The following is a 25,384-nucleotide window of genomic DNA, read 5'->3' as shown; positions in this document are numbered from 1 at the left end:
GTTTCGCTGAGTCAGCGAGCTCGCAACTACAAGCCTTTCTGTTTTTTAGTTCGTCTTCAACCGGAGCACCTTTTTTGGGGCGACGTTTGCAACAACTACAGAGGCACAGACGCAACACACAGGCCACAACAGGTTTCGCCGAAATGGCTGTTTGCGGCCAAGCGCACTGAAAGATGCATGGCATGCGCGATGGTCGCGATCACTGCGGCAAAGGGCGCCCGTGTATGTGTGTTGAGCATAACTTGCCCTGAGTAGAACTCGTGAACGGTAGAAAATAAGACGGGAGATTTGTTGTTGTAATGTCTATCCTCTCGAACAATATTTCCGGCGTGAGGATGGGTTGCTGCGATCGTGATCGTTCGGATGATGCTACGGTTGCATAGCGCTGCATTCTACTAATGCATTCTCAACCCTTGCTGTAAAAGGCTCTGGTCGCTGACCGCTCTAGACACGGTGGATGATGTTTGTAAACAGAAATGCTGCGAAGGAGTATATACCGATTCACGGCCCCCCTTGGCCACACTGCTCACCCGTTACCGAGTTACCATAGTCGCTCGGTGTGTGGGGCATGTTGACTTTCAAGTCGTGATTGGTTGTGCGTCAGCACAGACACAATGCGGCACACAAACGCGGCGCGATCCATAAAAGGAAGAAATGCAACACGGGCCACCATCATCCGACCCATGGTTCGTCGTTGGCGTGGGCTGTTTGATTTCTTCGTTCGCAGCGATGAAGTGCCGCTTCGATGTGTTGCTTTTTCCCCATTTCAGCGTGATAGCTATTTTTATCTTCCTGCGAGACCATAGCGGGAGAGTGCAGTTCGCATTGTGTGCAGTTGCGTTGTGTTGTGTTTTGTCTGCCCGTACAATTTCCCGTAGGTGCTTACGGGTTTTTGCACGCTTGGATAATGGAGAGTTTGAAAAGAATGGAAGCATCAAGAGCCAGACACTCCGCACCGGTATCGGAAGCCCGAGATGCATCGAGAACCATTCTGGGCGGATGCAAATGTTGCACTTCTCTGTGCCGAACAAGCGCGAGTCCTGTAAACAGTGAAGGGAATGGATTATGGAGTGGAATGCGGATGAATGCGCTGAAAGTTTGCCCCACCGTGTTGCAAAAGAAAGGAACGTTACAATATTGCAATCAACTCAAACGGCGCTTGTATAGGTTGAAATTGCATTAAATATTGATTTGGTACCTTTTCTTTCGAAGCGTTTTATTCCTTCTTCTAATTGCATTTTTAAAGACTCTTTCTTACGGTGTGACACGCGCTACCAGTTGTGCTTATCGCTTGGCTAAGCTTATAACTTGCGGCTTTAATTACTAGCCGTTGGGTAAATTGTGTCTCAGAGATAACGAGTGGGGTTGTAGCAGAAAAGGTTACATATTAATTCGCAATGGCAGCAAACAACTGTAGAGTCTGGCTTGTAGAGTTGCTGAGTCAGAATAAACAAAAAACATCAAACATGATTTGAATGTTGTTGCTGGATGTGTAATGGAGTATGGTTTCTTTGGAAATAATACGGCTTGAATCATCGCGATCGGTTGTAAAGAACGAAAACATCACTTGGCTAAGTTTCTGTGTACATGATTCCGTTCTTCTACCAAGGAAATCAATGATAAAGCATAGTTCATTTGGGTTTACAAGAATGTTTCAAGTGTTTTACAAAAAAATGACATCACCGGTACATTATGGACCGGAATGCCAGATATTCTGTGTTATATTTGGATTCTGTTCTACGTTCAACAAGTTTTGCTGTGAGTGTTTGGACGTATGGAGTAACTTATAAGCTGCTAGCCTTTAATACATTGAAATTTACGTGAAAATTTGTTAAAATATAAATCCAATACGCTCCTTTGCACAGAACAGCTTGGAGCATGATAAAAATTAATGTTAGCTCATGCTTTAAGCTTTCTTGCTTATATCATATCGATATCATATCGTATCTTTATCGGCTTGACATTTTTCTTGGAATTCAGTATATTTAGACATTTTTATCAACAGTACAACTTTTTTTTCGATCAAAGATAATTTATCTATGATATAATCGACTTTTAGCTTACAAACGTATATTTAAAAATACAATTTTATATCATAAAAGTATAGCTGAGGTCCATCCTATTGTTCCTATTAAAAAGATATGATTGTTTAGACAATAATATTACAAATTTGCTTGATTTCTGCTTGAGATTAAGAAAAGAAAATTTAATTTTTCTCTGGCCTTTTTTAGTTTAGCTGAAATTTTTTAAATTGATGAAACTGATGAATTTGGAATAAAAACTGTTTAACTTATGTTCACCGATAAGTTTTCAAATTTTGGGACCAAAACCGCATAAAACTTACGTACACACCCCATAGCAAAAAAAAAATCATCCGAATAGAACACAAGCTTAGCCCCGTAAGGCTTTGCTAGGCAAATGAAAACTGTGCAATAAAACTACCGTAAAGGAGAGCGTCACATAGCAGAGATAAGAATAAAAAAAAAACCCCAACATAAACAAAACTTATGACAAGCGGCTAAAGATAGCTCGAAGGAGCCCAGCCAAGCGCGCGTGATTGACGCATTTTTCCTAGCAAAATAATGAAACCCGATTGATCGTGCGGATGTAGAAGCTCGCGTTTTCGTGATTCATAAAATCGGGGCACATTTTTCTTCGGCCCCACCGGGCTCCCCCCCCGTACCCGATATGTGCGTGCGAAGCGAAGGAAAAATAGAGTATCGTAAAACGTTTTACCCCAGCGAACACATACAAGTTCATCCCCGTCCTTTTGGGGGGGAGTTTGGGTGGTACAGGAAGCAGCCAACAAAATAACCCAGTAAATGGGGCTCCACGGGAAAAGTGGTTTCCCCTTTGCGAGTGACGACACACTCGTTTAAGTGCTACCGAGCTTTGGCTGCAAAGGCAAAAAACGGGAATAGATTTGACACGTGAAAATGGTTAGTTCTTGACAAACCAGTTAGCCCGGTGGGACCGGGAGCTGGTGGGTGGGCGCTGATTCACCATTAACTTGCTATATGATCCATTTTCTATACATTTGAACGGTTTTTTTTTTTGTTGAAAGGTTTCGTGCTAGAAGAGTACGAAGTAGTAACGTCTATCCGCCCACCTAACTTGCAGGAAATCCCCGGGAAATTGAAGCACTCGAATTTGTAACGCTTTATTTTTGCTTCACTTCCGACGTGTACGGTGGTGGTGGTCGGTTGGACGAAAAAGACGTCGGCGACGTCGGGTGGATGTGGCTCATAAAGCAGCATGACTTTTTATGGGCCCCCTTGTCAAAAGTGCCGCGTTTTGCCGGCACGCGAACAGCAACAGGATGAAAGGTGAAACACAGGAAGAAACTCACTGTAGTTTGGGGGAAGAATGAACGAAAAAAAAAAACTATAACAGTCAATTGCAGTTCTTCTTCGATAGGAACCCGTCCTGCGATGCCCGTGAACAAATCGTTCGAATTGTTGCACACACGGTTTGGGGACGACCCCAAAAGGACGGTTGGGGATTTGGGAGGACGACACTATGCTCCAGCCCATGTTTCTTCTGTCGAGCGGAAATTGGTTTCCAACTACACGTATCGTCGTCTTCACTGGCAGCTTCATAGTTAAAGCGCAAATGATAGGCTCACTCCAACCCCCCGGTAGAAGCCTTATTTGTATGGTGTGTCTGTTTTGGGTAAAGGAAAAATCGTCCTTTTTTTTGGGGGGATGGGAAGGATGGGCGACAAAACTAACCTCACTTCATGCATGAATGCCATTAGTCACTGGCGTGTCCGGCAGCCAGGCAGCAGTTATGTTTGCCCGGACTTACCATCGACCGGCCGATCGAAAGCAACGAACGCTTCTCGTCCAGACCCGTCTAATGGGGCATGTATGTGCGGTACGTGCTCTGCGGAGGTTGCTAGTGGTCCGTGATCTATGGCGAAATCACGAACCTTTCGAGGGTAATAAATTAAGGTTCGAGATTCGAACCCAAGACCTTTTATCCGGTGCTGGTGTTGGCGTTGCGCTTGTGTTTTGGGGCAGAACCGTCGTGTTTTATTTTTCTCCAGCACAGAAACTGTATCTTCGTATTTTGGGGTCGGGACATTGCACATGCTCTCGACGAAATCAGGAGACTATTGAAATGCTGATTCGATCGAATTTTACCCGTGGGGAAATATTCGGATCACACACACACACACATGCTGGTGACGGGAAAGTGAAACCGATACGTCCCCACTGTCTGAATGGTGTTGTTTTGGGGGTGCTGTGTCCTTTAAGTGATTGGAGCAGGGGGAAGGCGAGATCAACGTCCTTGCGGGTTTTGTATCGGAATGAATGAATGGACGTACGGATAGAGCATCATCGCCTAGCCTTTCAACATGGGAGCAAGGATTTATGCATGCATGAGGACGTGACTTTTAAGTGAAAGTTTGCTACATGCGAGAGTCCCTTTCCACTGAAACCCGGTAGTTATCCTGTTGGTAGATGTATGTTTTTCATTTGTTACGGTGTCTTATTGCGAGAACGAAGAACGAACGGTTGCTGTCACGATCTTCATTCGTGGTCGATTTGGTGTAGTGTTTTGGCGGGGTTCAAGAATAAGCAATTCGTTGTTGTCATAAATAAATTTTATTTATGCTTCGATTTGTAGATTCATTTGCGGTGCTTACCACGATCCAAAACCCGTTCGTGCTTCACCAATATTCTGTTTTCGGTTCCAAAGCTTCCATTCACTCTGGTGTCGTAAAACTAAAAACGGTAGATGATTTTTCGAGGTTTTTCGATTTGTTGATTCCACTGTCGTTGTCGGAAGTTTGGTTTCGTCCTGAGTTCCATTAGAACCTACCCTACCTACCAACCCACGGGTGACCCCTTTTTTTGTTTTGTTTTGGCGTTTCGCTTTAGTTTCGAAAGTGATTGTGCCTTTGTGGCGGGAGTTTTGTTTTTTGCGTGCTTCGAGTTGTTCGAGTGCCGTCTCAGCTTTATTGGCGGTAGTTAATCATTTTTATTCTCGAAAGCAATCCATTAACGTGATTCTTAATCGAGCGAAACCATTTTATGGCGGCAGACTACGGGCCGGGCACACGGCGTCCGATCCGATCCGGGAGTTCGTGCAACGGATCCGGGTTCTTCTTTCTCAGGTTTGTGGTTTCGCAATCGGTGTCTCAGGACCGTGCATTACTCTGTTGGCAATTTTATGTGTTCCCGCATGTCGCCCGCAAACCGGTTCGCATGGTCGGGGGCTTATAAGCCAGTGCTATAATACTTTATTTTAATGTAAAATCACTCGGGCGGCGGCGGTGAAAAATAATGATACGCGTGTACTTAAAAGTCGACAACAATCGCTCCTGTACGATCGAGATCGTATGGATGCGATAGTACGCAGGGTGGTTTTTGTTTGTTTTCTATGTATGGTGCTTGGGTATGTGTTGACCACTCAAGCCATAGAAAAGGATCTCATACTCATTAATACGTGTGTCTACGAGGAGTCTCCGCTGCACGAAGGCACCAATTTCTACCGATCGATCTCCGGGTGTTTAATGAAGCTTATAATGGGTGTTTTGAAGTGCCCTTAACCACTCGAATCCCCGTTTTATTTTTTCAAAGATTAATCTTTCAATACTTTGCATCACACCGTTTAATGTTGTGAACTGATTGTGCTCGATACCAATACCACTGTGCACACTCACTCACTCACGTAGCTACGTGGCGGGAGCTACGTTTCCCCGGGCCCAAGCTAGTCTCCAGGATGCTTGTCGTTTAATGAGGGTTGACCCATTTACAGTGGATATAAAAATCAAATCATGCCCCCGATCGTTGGCTATCGTTTTGGTCGGTTTCTCCTAACAATGACACCATGAAATGTCATCGGTATCACACCACCACCCTCAGAGCATAAGGGGTGTCCGTAGGTGTCGAATTAAGTGTAGAATTTTCTCGCTTTATCGCACCAAATACAGCCATCGAGTTGGATCGTGTAGAATTCGATATAAAATTAAGGATAACAGGATCCTGTGATAGGCATTGCAGTAGATTGTGTCCGGGTGTTTGTGTACAGTTTTGATTAGGGCTTTTAATAGTGTCGTTTGCTGTCGCTCAGAGAATAAAACTAAGGAAATAGATAACATGAATTTCGTACATTCAACACATGCCACTTCTCACGTTACGGAGATAAGCAATCGTCCAATGCTGTTCAGTGCTGCACGATGCCGATGCTCTTACCCCCACCCCACCCCGGAGAACTTACTTCCACCATGTTGAGGTTATGTGTGCCCGGCCATGTTTGATTGTCCTGATAATGAATTTCATACACCAGGACGACGACAACACACAAATAGTGATTCCCCACTGCTGGCAACCCCTCAAACAAACAAAAAAAAAGAAAGATATTGGACTCATCGACCACACAGCCAAAGTCTCATCTCTCTCCGTAACAACGCTCTTTATCTTGATCTCTTTGTTTAGTTCAAGCCCAAGATCCAAGGTAGCCGTATTGGGGGTAGCCGTATGTTTGCATCGTGTACCGACCCCGAAGTGAGGATGTGCTTTGTTTGCATTCAATCAGCACATATGGTACGGCACATCGGGGTGCTGCTACCGGCAGCAAAACAATGCACCAAAACATTGCTGCAATTTTGTGCCCCATTCCTTCGATGGCACGTTGGTTGGTTGGTACATACCAGCGTTTTTCCCCCTCACCCTGTGGGATGCTATGGGAGTATGTGTTCTTTCCATTCCATCGAGTAACTGCAGCGTTTTGCTTCTGTTTGGCAGCACTACAGGTCAAGACATACTGTTTGCAGGGGAAGAAGTTACAGGGGAAGATCGTATTTTTTTTCGCTTTTGTAGCTCTTTCTAGCACCATTCTAGCAAAACAACCGGATCTGCAGTATGTAGAACCCGGATCTTCGGCAAAATCCATCTTTAATTTCATCTTCTCGCTGTACATCCGGACGTGCTTGAGGCTGAGACGATACACAATTGTGGCATACACGCGGCAGAGGGAGCAACTTTAGCATTAATGTTTGTGATAAAGAAAAAAACAACGAACGAACGACTCGTTCTCGAGCATAAAGATCGCAACAGCAGGGGAGGATTATTGCTGAGTTGTTCACTGTGCAAACAAAGCCCATAGCACCCTGCATCATTAGTCATTCACGTTTTCCGGCCTTCCAATGCCTTGAGTAGGATGAGACTACTATGCTCGGTGTATATTTGCGCACATTCGGATGACTTCGGAGTTGTCTTCATGATGCTAAGCTAAGTTGAAGGAGCTACCCGACGAGCCGGGTTCCTGTTTAACTTGGCAGCGTAAATGTCCATGTCCGTCGACGCGGATGGCGTAGGCCGTGGACTAACCTTCTGGGTAAGGTTTCGGCCCAGCAATGGTCGAGTGCTGCTTTTTAACGTTAATTTATCATCGCTGCTAATGCTTTTACATTAATCGACTCAAATTTCAAGGTATGCAGTTGTCGCTATCAATAACTAGCGTGTGCCACTCTTTTATCATAACTTCCGGTCCTCGAAGCGGTTTCACATTGTAGATTGTAGACACTTTAAGGAAGGAACAGGATGCAGACGAAAAAAAAGAACAGAGCAGAATAATCACAAAACCAAACACAAAACGAGAAAGCAAAAGGGGAAAAAAAAAGGAGGAAGTTTTCGTAATGCGCTGGGCGACAACAGTGTGTACGTCCTTGGGAATGCCACATACCATGCCCCCGCATCGCACCTTCCCTCGTACGGTGACCATTTGTCAAAATGAACCTCGACCCGCTGCGGCATTCTTTCTCTCGCCTGCCGGTAGAGAATTAAAAATTCAAAATTCAATTTCTTACTACGCGAACGTGCCTTATGGTTTGCTTTTTATTTTCATTTTTCGCTCACCCGAGTATCCGTTTTTTTTGGTCTCTATTCGAATGGCATTTTTATGTTTTGCCAGTCCCCGTACGTTTTTTTTTCTGGGTCAGATAACACACTTTTTGCCTGTGTATGGCGCAGTTTTGGAAGGAATTTTGGAGCTGGAACAAATTGTCGCCTGAAGCGTGCACAGCTTTGGTCAAAAAATTAAAGAGTATCGCCCTTCCGTGTGCTTGTTTGGTGGAAGTTGACGAGTCGGTGACGATAGGGATTTTTGGACTTTTTGGACGGACTCCTCCCCGTGTTCCAATGAGCCGACAGAAATGTCTGCTTCTCCAGCTAATTCTGCTGGACCGAGTGGGGTTGGTCTAGATTTTTCAATTTGCCAGCTGAGATGGTTGATATTTCCGGTGCGATTCATCCATTTACCCTGAGTTCGTTAGGGGTTTTCGAACTGAAAGAAAGTTCTTTTTTTTTCACTACGAATCCGGCCACAGTCGCTGGAACACACACATACGCTTAGTCTCCAAAATTTGGTCATGTTCCGGTACAAGCTACGAGGAGATAATTTTTGACACCCAAACAATCGAATCTTCCGTAAAACATCGGTGCTTCACAGGGAGGTTGCAGCAGAGAGGGTTGTTTGGGGGATGTTTTCCCGGTATGCTGTAACCCACGTCATAGACACCCTGGAGGGGTTTTTTTTTCGCAGACAGTAAACTCATTATCACACCCTAGAAAGGAGCGGATCGCAAAGCAAATGCGGAAGCGCTTTGTGGAGCTCTCGTCCAATTGAGTCAGCGGTTTTGTTTTGTCCCTGTTGGTCACACCGTTTTTGGTTACGAGTGGTTTTCGCTTTTCTCCGCACCACTCGGCTGATCCCGGTCAAATTATGGTACGGCAGCTGTTTCGGATCGGATAGCGGCGGCTTCGGAGCTATCGGTAAGCGGTTCAGCGTAAAGGATAAGGGTGGCCATCCCGTTCCCGGTCGGTTCCCTTTTGCGCTAGCATTTCTTACTCTCCCTACTGCCGCTTACGTTTATCGGCGGCACGAGCAGCTGTGGCAGGAATTTTGGTGGAAAATGATATCGTTTGAAATGCAAGAACGGTGGATGGCAGGGCGATGCCTCTAAATACCTTTTGTGTTTCCATTTTGGGTGTAGCTTTCGAGGGGAAGAGAATGCAACGGGATGCACGGGATAGAAGGTAACCTATATGGGCTTCTCTGTGCTGTGCTTGTTTGGTAGGCACGGCACGATGCGTCAGCTGTGCCATTTCACCTACGGATGCACTTCAGCGGCGTGTTCCGATTAGGGAGGGTACAGGGTCGTCCTATGCCTTCCGTTTGCTATCCCATCGATTGCGCTGTGTTCCATATTTGTTGCTTATCGATTAGCTACGCCCGGTTGGTGTGTTGTGCGTTTTTATAGTTTAAGTGTTGCTTTATCTACTCTTGCGTTTGTAACAAAAAAAACCCAAGAAGGGCGAAATGCTGTAGGGCGCATCGGTAGAAAAATACGCCTCATAGCTTCATGAGTAAATATGTGGTAACTTTCAGAGCTGATACCACAAAGTGCATGCACAAACGCGGGTGTACACATGCACACTTCCGATTGCTTTTATCATGCACGATGCATCATGGCATTATGGTGCTACCCCCTCACTGTGGAACGTTGCGTGATAAGGAATGACTTCAGCTTGCCGATCGTGTTATTGATGTTTCAGATGGGTCGCTTATCAGGCTGGTTTAATGATAAATCGATTGCTTGACACAGTGCCAAAGCAAACTGTTCCCAGCGAAGAGAAAAGCACCAAAGCCCTTACCTTTTCGCCCTACCACCAACCCCGAACCGGCCCAACAGCTGCATTTGCGCAAAAAAAATAATGAAGCAGCTAAGCTGCACAAACACTGCCTGTTTGATCGTTTTGAATGATGTTGCGGCAGGAAGAATATCGATTTATTTGTGTGCCGGAGAATTTTAAGCAACAACGGGAAGAGCGCTCCAGCGCTAGCTGTTTCAAAACCCGCCACAAATTATCCGTCCGTCTGGTTGGTTCAGCTGTTCCGGGTTGGAAATGAGAATCGACACGGCTTTGCTATTACAGGCACTCGCGTTCCCGTGCCTGGTCGCGTGGATCACCATAACGAGAGGGGGAACAAAAAAAAAGGGACACACAAAAGGGACAGGCAATGGGAAGAATATGCCGGGGAATTTGAAGGGTGCGTAGCTTAATGGCAATGCTTGATTGCACTTCCGGGAAGGTGTCTTGAAGTTGCTGTTTTTTTTTGCGTGTGTCTTTAACCCTTCAGGTAGAATGTTTATGGGTGTTTGTGTGCGCACCGGAAGTAAGACGATAATCGGTGCATCGTGCCAAACGAGCAAACGCCTCTTGTGCGTTTGCTACACACCTTGAAAGACCCGGCGTGGCAGAAAAGTATCCTGTGCCCCGAAGGAAGTAACCTTTTCTTGCGTGAAGGGTCTGACCGAACAACCCGTTGCCTGTTGGACCAGACGGTCGTCGTTACTGGTACTGTGGTTTATTTTTTTGTGTTGGTTGTAATTTTTAATTAGATTATGCATGATTGATAGCCCCTCTGGCTGCATTTTCCAGTGTTGCGGCTGATATGGTGTAAACGCGTTGGGGGGCTTTTTGTTGCGCTACTTAGATCACTGATTTAAGCGCTTTTAAGGCATAAATATGATAAAATATGACTAAACGGTGCGAACAGTCGCTAGGAAGAAATAGCAAGAATCGTTGGCGAAACATTCCTTCACGGCAGAGCATTTCTTATTTGCTTGTAAATTATGCTAGGGAAATGATTTGGATAATCATTTGCGGGTTTTTTCTTCTATTTGATGGACGTTGTTTGATCAGACATTAAATAAATTACGCACCGAAGTATCGAATATTTTTAATTTCAGTTACTTCAAATTTAATAGGGAGTACTGTTGTTAAGCTTCGCGGTATAGAGAAATAATACGATTACTTTCTATTTCAATGTCAATTTTCAATAAACACTGTACTAACTCTCCACAACAAATTAATTGTTCCTATAATATCCAACGTTCTAGGAATGATTGTAAGCCTAGTCAGATATGTCGATTGAGAAGAATTTGTTCTTTTTACTTATAGTTCTTGAAATAAATTCGTTTTTAAAGGTAAGGTAAGCCTAGTCAGATATGTCCTAACAGGTTCTTGATAGAGAATTGAAGTATACGAATATTTTGATCCATAACTTGCAGTAAAAATATATGTAGATGAATATCGATATGATTTGCGGAATATGCTAACGAGTTTGTTGGTGTGTTTTTAATAGATTACTACAAATAGATTGCTACAAAATAATCCAATTTCAAACAAAAAAAAAACACCTCAATATATCACAGAACCCTGTCAGACATTATTGTGATTTATAGCTTATTCCACGAAATTCAGAACCATGTTTTGCGATGTTTTACTTGTTCAATATCCAAGAAATACTGTCGCCTAGTGAACGTCTAGTCGTTTCGTTAGAATTCCAGATTCCCTTTTCAATAGCTGATGTACGGTTTCACGTTGTTCATGGAAGGATCGTGTTTATTTCATAACAATACGTATTAAACCTGGGTTTTTTTTCTCTCTAAATCTCTTAAGAAAGCCTAGACCATGCACCGAGTGTAAAACGAGTTCCAGTTCTAGTGGGTTAAGCATATAAAAGGAAAAAAAGATCCTTTTTGCTATCCCATGATGGCAGAAGTGTGATCATTTTGATACGCTCAAATTTCGTATAAATGGTTCATTCGACACCAGAAAATAGCTCAATACAATAGGCGTGTGTGCAAAACAACAACAACACTCACCAAAACGGAGAACCCTTCAGTGCGAGTTCGAGCTGAATATCCTCCAATAGGCAAAATCAATCCAAACGCAGTGCAAAATAGAAAGGAAACCCGAAACGTGCTTAGGAGCTGAGATTTTCCGGCGAAAGGAAGATTACCGAACCGAGTGGCGCGAGAATACGTTCGATTGGCAGCAGGCGTGAGAATTCCTTGGCATAGCTAATCTAACCCTTCGCCCAAAGTTGTTCATTTGCGTGTGCCTGTGTCATTTCGGTTCGGCCATTTTCTCAGTACGCACATCCATCGTTCGAGCTTTTGGGGCTTGAAATGGTTCTCATTTGTTTTTGTGTGTCCTTAACACAAAAAAAACCCGGTGTACGAGCAACGACGTCATTCAATCAACTACTTCGGTGGCCCAAAAGTGGTCCATTGTTGGACCAACCCGTACCGCTCCGGGTGACGGGGTCGGTGGTGTTATGACGAACGAATTAGACGTTGCTTACCATCTTTAATGAACGGTGACGGGTTGGCCGATGGCAGCGAGACGGCGTGTAACCGGAACGAGCACACTCGAACGCCCGGCGAAACTCAATCCGTCAGCAGCTAAGTAAGTCATGCGAAGAGTCACTTAATGTCGATGAGCCAGGTTTCGGTAACGGTTGGCTGGTTAATTTCGTGCCGCATGTGAAGCAGCTCGGCATAGTGCCGGATTCGGGTCCGAGCAATGATGGTTACCTGCGAATGATGCCCGTGAGAGTTATTACTGTGGCAGCAAGAACAATGGATGTAGAAAGCATTCGAAACAACTTGCACCGAGCTGCAGAACGTTGACGTCCAGGAAATATGTACCGAATAACAGACCGCTGTCAATCAAGCTAAAGTTGCTTATTGCAATATTCCCTGCAGTTGAGAATATGCTATGCTCATTACAACTGAATGCCGTTTTTGGGGAATGCTAATTTTGTTTACCAGAAATATCTACATTTCCCCCCCAATTCAGATTAAATGATCTGACACTAGCTTGTAGAATTTATCACAGCGAAACTAGTTCAACCGGTGGGTCTTCGGTGGCAAAATTGGCAAACGTCCGTCACGCGACGAACGCCGACATAGCCCGACCGACCCGGCGATGATCGACAGGTCATGGCATCCCGTCCTGCTACGGTATTTCCCCTTTCCCATTCCCATTTCCGTTCGACCGCTGGAATCGAAGCTGTGGGCGACGACCGTCCGACCAGTTGATTGGCACGCGATATCCCCGGTATGAACCAGGTCGGTTTAGTCCGCATCGGCAAAACATGAAGAAATCGATTCTGTACTGACTGACTTGTCCTGCCCGTAGCCACACGCTTGCCGTGCACGTTGTTTTATGGGTTTGATTTCCTAGCACATTGCATCTTGGCATCGGACCGAATGAGGTGAAATTCGTCGGTGAGGTTGTTACGGTGGTATGATCTGATTTTTCATTTTCTCACTCGATTGCTTTTTGATTGAAACCGGGAATCCTTGCAAACTGCACGGGTTAGTTCGCCCGGTGGGCGTACACATCTCCAATGATACGCATTGTCTCGGGTTGTCAAGGCAGCGCCAGAACGGTCCACAAAGGCCTACGGAGTGCATGCGATTGGAGCGGTGCGATGTCTACCTGTTGCCATGTCAATACAGTGTGTGCGAACAATGTCCATGCAATGTCTTTTTGAGAGCTACGAAAAGGTTTTCGAAGAACGAGCTTGAATAGTGGGCTAGGTTTTTAGGTAATCCTGTTTGTATATGGACAATTCCGATGTGCTATATTTTATCATACACAAGAGGAATTGTTCTGTAGAAATATTATTTTATTTTATGGCTCCCTATAACAGCCTATTGGAATTGTTTCCTTTGATTCGGTTCTGAGATTGTATCCCTTGGTTGTGGGAATGTAGTCCGATTAATGGTTTAGATTTTGCTAGCAGGGCAGTATTCATTAGATCGGTTTGATGTTTGAAAGTCTTTTTTTTATGTATTAAACATTAATTCAACATACATACATCACAACATACATTCAACATACATCAATAAGTACCTTTGTTGTCCGCCGTATGGTAATTTAGCATTTACGGCAATGATTGCAGTAAAATTGATGATTGATTGATGCAAAACCCTATTTAAACTCATCCAAAATTTGAACCGGTTCTAAACCTATCTCGAATAACAATTTGCCATTGTTTCAAAACCACACGAATGCCACACGAATTTATTGCGTGACAATCGAAGGCATAAAGCAAATAATTTCCAATAAAAAGAAACGGACAATTTTAATTTGACAGATCTGGAGAAACTCCGATCGCTGACATTCTTCATCTAGAAAGCGATGCATTAATTGAGCTGTCAAAAGCTTGCTCCTTTTTGGGGGGGTTTAGGGGTTACGCAATTTTTACTTGCGGATTGAGTTGTTTCCGGTTGCTGGTTCCGCAATCCTTGCCAAGCGTTTGCCACGCTCCATTCAAACGCTCACCCGCCATATTAAGCAGCTTGCTTTGATGTTTTTCCAGCCGTCACGATTCACTCGATTGAAATTTTTGCCAACGCCGCGTACGGCCGCGATACGTTCGGGCGCAAATCTCACGCGCCTGTTCGCGCGGGCATAATTCGCGTGTTCGTATATGCATTGAATCATTTGCCAAAACAGCGTCTTCATTTTGAAACGGGGGGGTCTCATCCTCGTTCGTTAATCAAGAAAATTTATTTTATCTACGTGTCCCACCCTGGGCTGGGTATGCTCCATTGGTGGGAAGGAGGGGGCTCGCGTAGGCGGTGAACTGGCATGGTGAAAACAGGAAGCGTGTGTTTTATGTAGCGAGACTTTCAAGACTACTACCGCAAGGGGGAGGGTTGATGTTTGTGCCGTGTGGCGTTGTCACGTATATGTCCTCGGGAACGAACGACAAGTATTTTTTTTGTTTTGTTTGGAATAAGGTGGTCGACTTAACGAACATGCAGTACAGTCGCAGTACGTGGATACTATGTTTCTCATGGGTGTACCATGCGCACTGTGCAAAAGAAAGGCGAAATATACTTGTAGATTTAAAATTTGTCGTTTTTAGTTGTGCCAAGCAGAAATGCCTGGTGGTCAGTGGCGTATTTAGGAGTGCGGAGGCCCTGAGCAACAATAGTTTTAAGGCTCCTAATGAAAACGCATTTATTATTAAATATATCTCACGTTTTATTTGAAAAGATGGAAAATATCTGTAGTTAATTTTTTTCTTTTGTTTAATTCAAATATTCCGTTTTGGTTAAACTTATTGTTTTAATTTTTTTAAAGTTTAAATTAGCGTTCAAAGGAAAAGAATAAAATTTGATTCTATCCTTTTCGGGAGTTCATTTGCAACTGTATTTAATTTTGTTTCAAATATTATACTTTTCTATAAGTATGAGCTAAATATTTTTGCGCCTGACTTTCCTAATGTCGAATTCCTGAATATTTTTCTCTGTATCTAGTTGATTTATTAAATCTTGCTCTACATACAAAAGTGCTAAATTGTTTAGCTTTTCTGCTGAATACACCTCAAATATGATTTAACACGTTTTAAAGTGGAGAACAGATTCGTACTTTTTGGCTCGAACAATTAACTCAGCTTTTATGTGATCACAAATTACATGGACTGTGTTTATTTTAAATTTGTCTTTTGCTGTAATTTTGTATTCCTCCGTCATGTTATCATTCTTCATCAATTGCTTTGTTCTTTTTCGTTTCCTCTCATCGTCAGTATCCATCGCTTCAAATAGCAACCCACTAAGTTCGGTTGATTGCTTTACAACCGTTTCAAAGTCATATCTGAATTCATCGATAAATATGCCTAAAGAGTTGAGCAATTGTGCATCATGCTAAATTTCATCATGTTATTGATCGTAAAGACTTAGACGTAACATTGATACGGTGTAGAATTGTATTCCATAATATTATTGTTAACAATGCAGTATCATGTTTATATTTTTTTTAAGTAACGACTTTGCTTACAACTTTGTTGATTGTTTTTCATAATTGTCACTTGAAAGTTTCTTTAATGTTTCTTTTATCTCATTAAAACCTCGCAAAAAGCATCAAACCTTGTATCAGAAATTCATTTAATAGTTATAGGTTGAGTTTTACAATTTTTAAATTTGTTTTGTAATTTGTTCCAACGGTGTGTGGAAGAAGAAAGAATTGTATATAAGTTTTGAATGAAAATAAAATATGTCACGGCACTAGCACAGGTTTTAGCTGCAATATTGCCTTCAAGGTTAAGGGAATGGTTTGCGCAAGGTACAAAAACTACTTTAGAGTTGCGTTTTTTTTTAAATGTACACACATGTGCATACAACGATCCGATCTGATCTGTAGTCTGATTTTTTTCTAATCTGATGTGCACACATTTGCTGTGCTCGCCACCTACCGAAGAATGGTCTAGCCCAAGATCAGGGCATTCTTAGACCAGTAGATCAGTAGACTTTGTCTTATAAAACTATCTTGGATTTTACGTGCATACCCGTAGCTTGCTTACTCCAATTTTTGCTTAACCCGCTTCCTGAAAAAAGGTAAATCCTCAACTTTCGGCCTGTCTCAGCTCAGGGACCCCGTCAGCACGAGGCCCCCCGTAATTGCTTAGTTTGCTTACCGTTAAACCCGCCACTGCTGGTGGCAGATAACTCGGTTTGCTAATAAGTCATCCGTTTTGGTTTGATTGTGGAAGAAGGATCGCCATTGCAATGTGTCTCTTAAAGCAAAACAATTTTCTTCGACTGCAATTTCAACTGATCTTGTACAAAAAACACCTCTCACAGAAAAACACCTTTACGCCAATAGAAGGAAGAAAAAAAAACATTCACAAAATGAAAGATATTCTAAACTCACCATTGTTTTTAGCACACGATACGAAACAAAAAAAACACAATGGATATGCTAAACAAAAGCACACGGCAGCAGCAAAACAAAAAATCTGGTTCGCTCTCAACCATTTCGGGGCAACATTTTCCGACCCAATGTTGCGTGAATTTTCCGTTCTGTCATGTTTTTTTTTTGTTGTTTTTTACAAATCGTTGCTCCAAACTTTTACCGGAAGGACCTCCGCAAAGCTACGCTGAGCAAATTCGAGCCCCTATTCACACATTCGCACACCGCAACCGCAGAGCGAGGTTCAAATGTTTGGATATAGCACAGTTTTAAGTGGCCATTGTTGTGTGCAAACAGTCCGTACATTTTTCGTTGTGTGCTGGCCGTGAAAAACTGTTCACCATCATCGGGTGGTATTAATGGTGCTTTTGTTTTTCTACGCCCCGTTTCTTTCGCAGGATTACACACGCCGGGTAAAGGGTGCGACACACCGGTAGGACGGTAGGACCTTAGAAACGGACCTACACTACGTGCATCAGTCAGCTGTGGTGAAAGGTTTGCCGGCCAACGACGGCGAGCGATTTGGTAGTGAAAATTTTATTCCATTTCCGTTCCCCGTGCTCTGGTGCGTTCGAATCGTTCCCGGGCTTTCCTTTTTAAAATTCGCAAAAGTGTGTGCTGAGTCGTGCTGAGCGGTAAGTTCAGGTTTAAGTTTATCCGCTCTAAAGGAAACCTCTGCTGGGTGGTTATGTGAAGTCCCTGGTGGCTAGTGTTCGTGTGTTCGCTTCTCCACTAGCGTGTACTACTGGTGCGTCAGGCGCGGGAAAGGCATGTGTGCTGCGATGTATAGAGCAAAGTGATCGCCTGGCAGGTAAATGTGTCCACGGTGATGGGTGGTTTATGTTTGTCCTTTTCAATGTTTTGTTTGTAATTTTTTCGTTCGTGTTGGCATTTTTGTGCCACTGAAAAATATATATAAATACATACACACCCACGAAAAGGTTATATGGAGCCTTATTTCACGCTGGTACCGGCCGAAGGTTCAAGTGAAGCAAGTTGAAGATTGAGACGTCATCTCAATTCATTCTAGTGTGTTTTGTTTGCTCTCTCTCTGTGTTTGTGTGTGGCTGTGTTTATTCGTTTTTGCCCCGAGTAGTGCTGCGAGCCGGGGGTGCGCCGGTAAGGTGTGGGGCCAAGTGCGGAAAAGGTGAAAAGTTATTGGATTATGTATCAATCACGTTTGGCTGCAGTGGAAAAGTGAAGTGAAGTGAAGTGTGTGTGTGTGATGTGTTTTTTTTATTGCCGTCACTGTTAGAGCAAAACTGAAAGTATCCGTTACAATTCTGTCCAGGATGCATAGAGCGGCAACCGCAAACATCAGCGTGTGATTGGAACTTATATCGGAAGCTTTACGGTTGAACGAGCAGTTAATGCAGAAATAAGCAGTAGAAAGGTAAGAAACTGAAAATATTTCAGCAAATCTAAGTACAAATACAATAAACTATATATTGTTATTTTAAATAGTTGACCGCATTGCCAGATAAATGGGTTACAATTGTGCAAGAATTAAATGTATGTCAAAGTAATTGAACTGCTGTATGGATTTTTTCTTGATATGCATTATCAGCAAATTACCCATTATTATCTGTAACACTCAATCTATATTCGATCCTCAATGTCAACGTTCTCATCGTCACGCAAACGACAGATATGGAGAGTGTTCGGTTCTGTTTCCCTTGGCTTTTTTTTAATTTGATGGAGAAACATGATACACGGGGATAGCTCGTTTAACCATCATCCCATAACCACGTACTAGGGCCCTCACGCACTTCTGATCCGGCAGGAGTAACAAATGCCAAACGGGCAGTATCATCAAACAAAACTGCCATAAAAAAGAATGTTTGAATTATTGATGAGAAATCGCACCACCCCTTAGCCGAAACGACGCTACACACTGCTACCAATCCTTCAACCTTTTGCCAGGTGTCCTTTTTCTCGACTATTCCCGACGCATAAGGTCGAAATGATCGAGGTCAAAACTCTGAAATGTGAAATGAACCTCACCCACCATCGTTCCCCAATCGACGACGACCGACGGGGGTTCGGCGGTGCCCCGTTTTGCTGTTGCTGGTGGGCACGTTTTGATTCAACGATTATTGAAAGTGGACGATAGCACGTGGGAAGTAGTGGATGCTTTCTTTTTGGGCAAACTGCAAAAGGTGTTGTATCACACTTCACACCCGTGTGGTACGAGACACGCCAGGAGGCTGGGCTAGACCAGCGGCATAAAGCCCGAAGAGTCGCAACTTGAACGAATGTTGGCAAATGGGGGGGTGGTTTGTTGGTATCGTCCCTTCGTAAGTGTGCTGTGTTTGATTGGTAGACCCAAAGTTTGAAGTTATTAATATTTATGACAACTAGGTGTTTGCCGGTGGTGCCAGAAGATTTAGCCCAAAAACCCGTCTCGTACTGGAACTGGAGTACAATATAGGCTTGGGTTTATCTTCATTCTGTGTCCTTTCCCCCGTACCGTAGGGGGGTGTGTGTGTGTGTCACATTAAGGTTCTACGTGTGACTTGGACGGCAGTAGATTGAGTTGAGCAAAGTATCTACAGCTCCGAAAGTCGTTCCACAATATGGTGTGAATTATTTGAGACCTTGGGTCATGGTGATTGACAGTTTCATTCCCGTGTAGAGGGTGAGTTGATGCGAATTTTGCGCCCAGAACCGGCGCTGTATAACGCCTCAGTGTAAGTTTGGCGTAGTGAATCGATCATTAATTTTGCTTTAATTTATTGAGACGGATGAAGCACGAGCGATAGAACGATCGTCTGATTTCGTAGTAAGTATAAATACTGAATGTTTTCGCTTATCAGAAGAAAACTCCCTATTTTGGTCCTGTTTCGGTGCTTACGTTTTGATGGTCAGGTACGAACGGTTGCCCACGGTTGGGCCCACTGGCTTCCGCTTCAACCGATTAATGTAATTGTTGGCTGTCTTATTGTTTTCCATCCCGTTTTTGGTGGTTGGGGCGATAAAAGTTTTCGACAGATCAAGTAACAGCGGCCACCACACTCGTCGCCCTTTTCCCGGGTTTTCCGCCTTACCGCCTTGCTGAAACTTTTGATTTATGCTGACGGTTGTAACCGGTTGCATGCTGGTTTTTGGGGGGGCTTCGGGAACAACTTTGCTGACCATATTAAGTGTTTCCGATCGTTTCGCTGCCATCCGGCCCGACCCAACGGCAGAGGGCCTCTGTCACTTGTGTGTATGGGTGTTATTTTATTGGATTAACATAAATGTGGCACTGGGAGGATGTGGATGTGGCTGAATTGCGAAAGGAAGAAAATCTGACCAGATCGGTCGTATAGCAGGTGGGGAACGGTGCAGGAGTTTGACAAAGTTGGAAAGAAGTTGGTACAATTTTTTCCATGCGTATTTTATGATATGGAACAGTTTCAGTTAGGAATTTACTGTTTTGCTTAAATGATTAATTTTAATAAGTAAGTTATTATATTAATTTATTTTATTGTCGATGTATTAAGTTACGTTTTGGTTTCTATGGTAGGTTTCTACTGGATCATACCTCCCATGCTCATGATGTTCGTGTCACTCATCGCTAATTGTGGTAGTAGCAATGTGGTAAACACAATAATTACCACTAGAACAATTAGCACCCGGAAAGTTTCATCCTGTTTGATGATGAATATTGCACAGTACCGCTTACTGTCTTCTCAAACATTTGCAATCTTCCGAATGACGTACCATATTTGCAGTTTGCTACAAATATCTTTATTATTCATCAGCCCACGAATGGTTCACCTCCGGGAGTGGCAAACAGTGGCAAACTGGTGGGGGCACTGTTTGGCAAAGCGATGACACATAATTCTTGGTACTAACACCGAAACCCACATAAACTCAACGTTCTGTAAACTGTTGTCGGAATATATTGGACGAGTCTTAACGACGTTGTACGTCACATCACGCCAATGCTGGGGTGATGCCGTGTATGGATATCGATTTTCGTTTTAAGAATTACCCTCATACAATGGTTCCAGTGAACATGATTGTCATGAATCTTTTAAATCGACAAGTTTAATAACTTCCCAAGAAAGAATCACACCAAATAATTGCCACAATTAGTAACAAATTCGAAGATTTAAGGCTTAAGTATTAATATATATATGGTATTGGTTTACAACAACAGTAGAATAGTTAATTTGATTGAAAAAAAAATTGGTTCCATCACAATGATTGACCCGGTAGTCCTAGTATAACAACTGCGTCATTCATCATACATCGACAAAAACCGAAAGGGCACTCTCTCCCTTTAGTGCGGAATAAATTTGTCTTCATTTCCGAAGCATCGATTCTTTCCCGCTTTGGTAACGCGCACTGTTCTTTGCTTTGTTCGTACTTCATCAACAGGCACATTTTCTTCGTCATTCCGTCATGTCGTTAACCTGCCCAGCCCCCCACTACCGTCACCCGGTTACGTTTGCACTGTTTTCGGAAACGTAAACCCCAAAACCACCCTCCCGAGTCCAGGAACCGAGTCCAAAAAGAAACCTCCCCGACGAAACCTTTCACCCCGTTAGTGAACATCGCGTGAGATGTAATTCTGTCGCTGACTGGGCCACCGTAAAGGCGATCGGCTGTGAAGACGCGGATGACGAATCGTTCGAATGGTAAATGAATTTTTATGCCCGACTTCGACTTCATTCCGTATTCTCGCCGTACCGGGCCGGGTGTTGCGGGCCGGCGCGGTATCTCAATGTGACGAAAGGGCACTCTAGTGGCCCTGAGACGTTATTCAATTGATTTGAACTTTCTGATCTGTGGACGGTTCGTGACATCTTGTTGGTGTATACGAGTTTTTTTTATTTTATTTTGTACATTCAATTCCTTCTCTCTCTCTGTCTTTTGCTCTTTCTGGTGTGCTAAAGTGTTGGCTGGTATTCTATCGATACGATCGTTCCTTCGCGTTCAAGTGTAGTCAGCGGGAACCACATTTTCACTCGACCGGTCGACAAAACCGATCAACTTCTTCACCGGCACCCCTCAAGGATAGCACTCAAATTTAGAGTAACAAAAAAAAAAAGATGCAAACAAAAACTGCAAGCCGACGTTAAGTTGTTTGCCTGCCACAGTTGAGTACGGGTCGCAAAGGCAAGGAAAACACATCTTACAGCAACGAAGCGGGCACACCGGAGCAAGATTGACTCGTAAAAATTCGCTTAACATGCCGAAATGAAATTCACGAGCAAAGCGAACCGATTTCACGTTTAGCGTTTGTTCGCTTTATTCATCTGCCGTGTTCGGCTCCCTTCTTTGCTGCGTTGTGTCCATCACACACCATCTCATCTCATCCCGGCTACGAATTGTTGATCTCGATGGTGATGCTTCTTGCCGTGCTGCTTAGGTTGACCTCTCAAGCAGAAGCACATCATCGTTGCGCTTCGTTTTCTAGACCTTAAACAGTGTAGAACGGAATAATTCTACTCGAACAGTCGCTACTCGGTGTGTTTGGCCGAAGCGCACGGAATTTAGCATACTAAGATATGCCGCTGGGTTGTCCGACAACTGTCCGACCGGAACGTCCCATCTTGCTCTCCAGCAAGCGTCCCTAATTTATATGCTTTTTGGACATTTTTGTGTAGTGAAGTTGGGTTTTGTTTTCTTCTGCCGATTTTGTTGCGGAAGAGCCCCCTCCCGAGAGAATCATAAACGATGAGTCATTTTAATGAGAAAAGTTCTAACTGCCGGTGGTAGTGCAACGCAATTTTTGCTTTGTGGGAAGAGAGGCAAAATATTTCATGCAAATTTGTTTGCGATGGCCCGAAAAAATAAAATTGGAGGGGAAAATTCACCATCCCGTCCCACCAGCCATTTGGAGTGCGAATAATCCGAGCGAATTAGCATTAGCTGCGACCCGAACTTTGCCCGCTTCAATGCGAACATTGTTAAATTTCTTTTCCGTTCTAGAATGTGCTATCGATCGGATCGGATCGGATCATACTCTGGAACTACGGCAAATGAGTCGCCCCTTCCAATCACGCGCTCAGTTTCATCGTTCGGCAAAGTTGTCCTGTTTTTTTTTTTGCTTTGTGGCTAAACTCTTTCTAAACTTCAAACCGTGACACACTTGATTTTCTGACTAAAGCGCGATTTCATGATTTCCTTCCGTCGCGGTTCCGCGAATCGGTAAAGATTTTATGGTGCAATCTTAACTCGCACCCATCTTGACCTGCCATGGATTACTCACGACTCAACAATACCCGTTGTGCAGTGTGCAGCATCCCTCGTTCCATGTCGCGTAGATGTATTCTATCGCCTGCGAAAAGCAAACGACTTGACTACAACATTGTTCAAGAAAAAATGAACAAACTCTTGCATCACATATCAACGCCCAATCGGTTTGCGATGAACTGCTGCTGCTGTAGCTGCTCATGTTGTTCTCGCTGTTTTTTTCATTCCTTTACGCCTAAGGCAGTGTTCCGCAAACTTCTCAGGGCGAAGAGTTGAATATCATATAATTGACACATTGAATACGATTATAAAGAGTCAACTTGAGATTTTTTTTTAATAAATCTTACATAAATCCCTACTGCTCCACTAATAGGACATTTAAATCGTTTAAAAATTATAAAAAGCACCCAATTCTACATTCATATATCATCTCTCTAGCCTGTCCTGAAATCATCCAGGTTCTACAGGTACTTTTGGTGGTGAAGGTCTCTTCCAGTTCGGGGCCTTCCGCGGCCGCCGAATCGGCTTTATGGATGATTTGCCTCTGCCTGTTGGTGAATAATTGATAGCAGACAGCAGGATTACCACTGGATTACAACTGCTGGATTGTATTTTTACAAGAAGTTGAAGCACAAAAATTGGCTCAGAATTCTACTGCTTTGCCTTTGTCGTAGAAGTTACCTTTCTCAAGATAACCAAGATGAATTAAAAGAACCACAGCAGTTTGCAAAGTTTGCAACGTTAGACAAAACGTCATAAACCACCAACATAATTAGAATTCACTGATAAAAGGAGACATAGAGCAATGTTTATGTCAAAATGATTGTGATGAATAATTTTCTACTAAGAGTGTCCAAGAAAGGCACTTTGCCGACCACTGTCCTAGAGGATTTCAATGGACAATGGGACAATTTGCGTCTGTCTTATAGGGAATTTCCATTTTAGTTTAATTATTTACGAAGTTTCTTAATGGATAAGTCACAAAACTAAATACAATCCATTACGAGTTCGTCTACCAATCCAACATATGGTACGAACTGAACAACTCTTGTCAGTAGCATGTATTACCGTACTTGGCCTACTGTGTGACGACGAGTGCGGACCACGGACCAAGTGTATTCATCGCACTCGATCAAGCTCGTGATTCTTTCGATCGATTATGCTTGTGAGCGCACTTTTGACCGTGCACCGGAAGTCTTCCAATACCCGAGACGACCGACTTTGCCAGATTTATGTACGTACGTTGCAGAACACCATCGCATCTGCCGTTTCCACTCTCCCACCCATCCAGGGCAAGCGCTAGAAGATGTTTTTGTGTGGCTCTGTGTCGCTACTACTAATAACGATGATCGAACGCAGCGGACGAACCGTCTCGAATACGTTGAATACGGCTAGTGGAGATGGCGGAAAAAAACATCGAAAACCGTGCATGAATTGAGCGGCGAAAGTTGTACGCATCGATGAGCTTGATTGTGCTGACCTAAACTTTTTCGTCGTCCTGTGCCCTGCGGTTCCGATGGGCGATGGGCAACGAGGAAGGCAAAATAAAAAAGACAGGGCAAAAAGATAAGCGACTGTTTTGTTTGAGCATGATAAAATACCGCGCTGATAAGCGCAAATCCCGAACGCAGCATGGTTTCTCGTTCGACAAATAGAAGCAACCATTTCCGGTTCGCGAGTTTTGTGATGCCCGTTCCACGTTTTGGGGATTTCATTTGTTTTCCCTCCTTGCTGTATTTTATGCTTGCAAAGGAAGAAGAATTATTTCTCATTGCCGTATCTATGGATTGGAAACGAGCGAAAAAGGAGACATCAAAAGATGGACGGACGAGAAGGGTGTTGGGAGGGAGGAGATGGCCGTGTTTATTTTAATATGGATGAGGATTGCGGAGGTAAAAATAGCATACCGATATTGTATTTGTTGGGCAAACATTGGCAAACCCCCGCGGAAAGTAAGGCTCATGATGCTTCCACTGTTTGTTGGCACAACGTCCTCATTGAAACGTTCACGTGAGAACACATCTGAACACGGTGTATGGGGTAATCGACTGCAGTGTGTCGTATCGTACCGGACGGGTGAATTCTAGCATACGCTAGCATTTTTTTTTGTTGCTGTTGCTCCTATTCGCCTTTGTTTGCACAATATCAAACGAAAAAGGTACGAAACCGTAAACATACAATCATTCGTTTCACCCTTCGCAATGCTCTATAGTGTGACGCAGTGCTACGCAAGCATTTATGTTAGTACAAACCAATCATTGTACACCTTTTTCAACAACAGCTATTTTCAAGTATTTGAGATATTCTGATCGGAAGTCGATTACCACTCTGCAGGGCTGTATCGTGTTGGAATTAAGTTTGAGAACTTTAGTTTAAGTTTTACTATGCATTGGTTGAAAAGTGTTACATAATACAAGGTGAACACTACTTCGTGAACTACTATTTTCCACAGAACAGTTAAGCACGGCTGTTTACAACATTGTAGATGATATAATTTGTAAGCAAATGTCTGATGAGAGTTCTCTTCCTGATGAGAGACAGCTAAGAGGAGGAAAACGAAGATAGTTGGATATGGTGTGGAACGATAACTGCTATTTCCTGAACTAGTGCGCTAAAAGCATAAA

The 25,384-nt window shown here is 43.5% G+C and overlaps 1 protein-coding gene across 1 annotated transcript in view; it reads left to right on the top strand.

Annotated features, from left to right (window-relative positions):
- Positions 1-17,833: 17,833 nt before the first annotated feature.
- The window catches only part of LOC128310298 (leucine-rich repeat-containing protein 24), a 118,648-nt gene continuing 111,097 nt past the window's right edge, over positions 17,834-25,384 (top strand). Inside the window, exon 1 of the mRNA XM_053046903.1 lies at positions 17,834-17,964. The gene's annotated coding sequence lies outside the window, so the exon portion shown is untranslated. The remainder of the gene's footprint in view (positions 17,965-25,384) is intronic.

The sequence above is a fragment of the Anopheles moucheti genome, chromosome 2 (genome assembly GCF_943734755.1).
Source record: "Anopheles moucheti chromosome 2, idAnoMoucSN_F20_07, whole genome shotgun sequence".
NCBI classification, from domain to species: Eukaryota; Metazoa; Arthropoda; class Insecta; order Diptera; family Culicidae; genus Anopheles; species Anopheles moucheti.
This window is presented reverse-complemented; position numbering and strand designations above follow the sequence as displayed.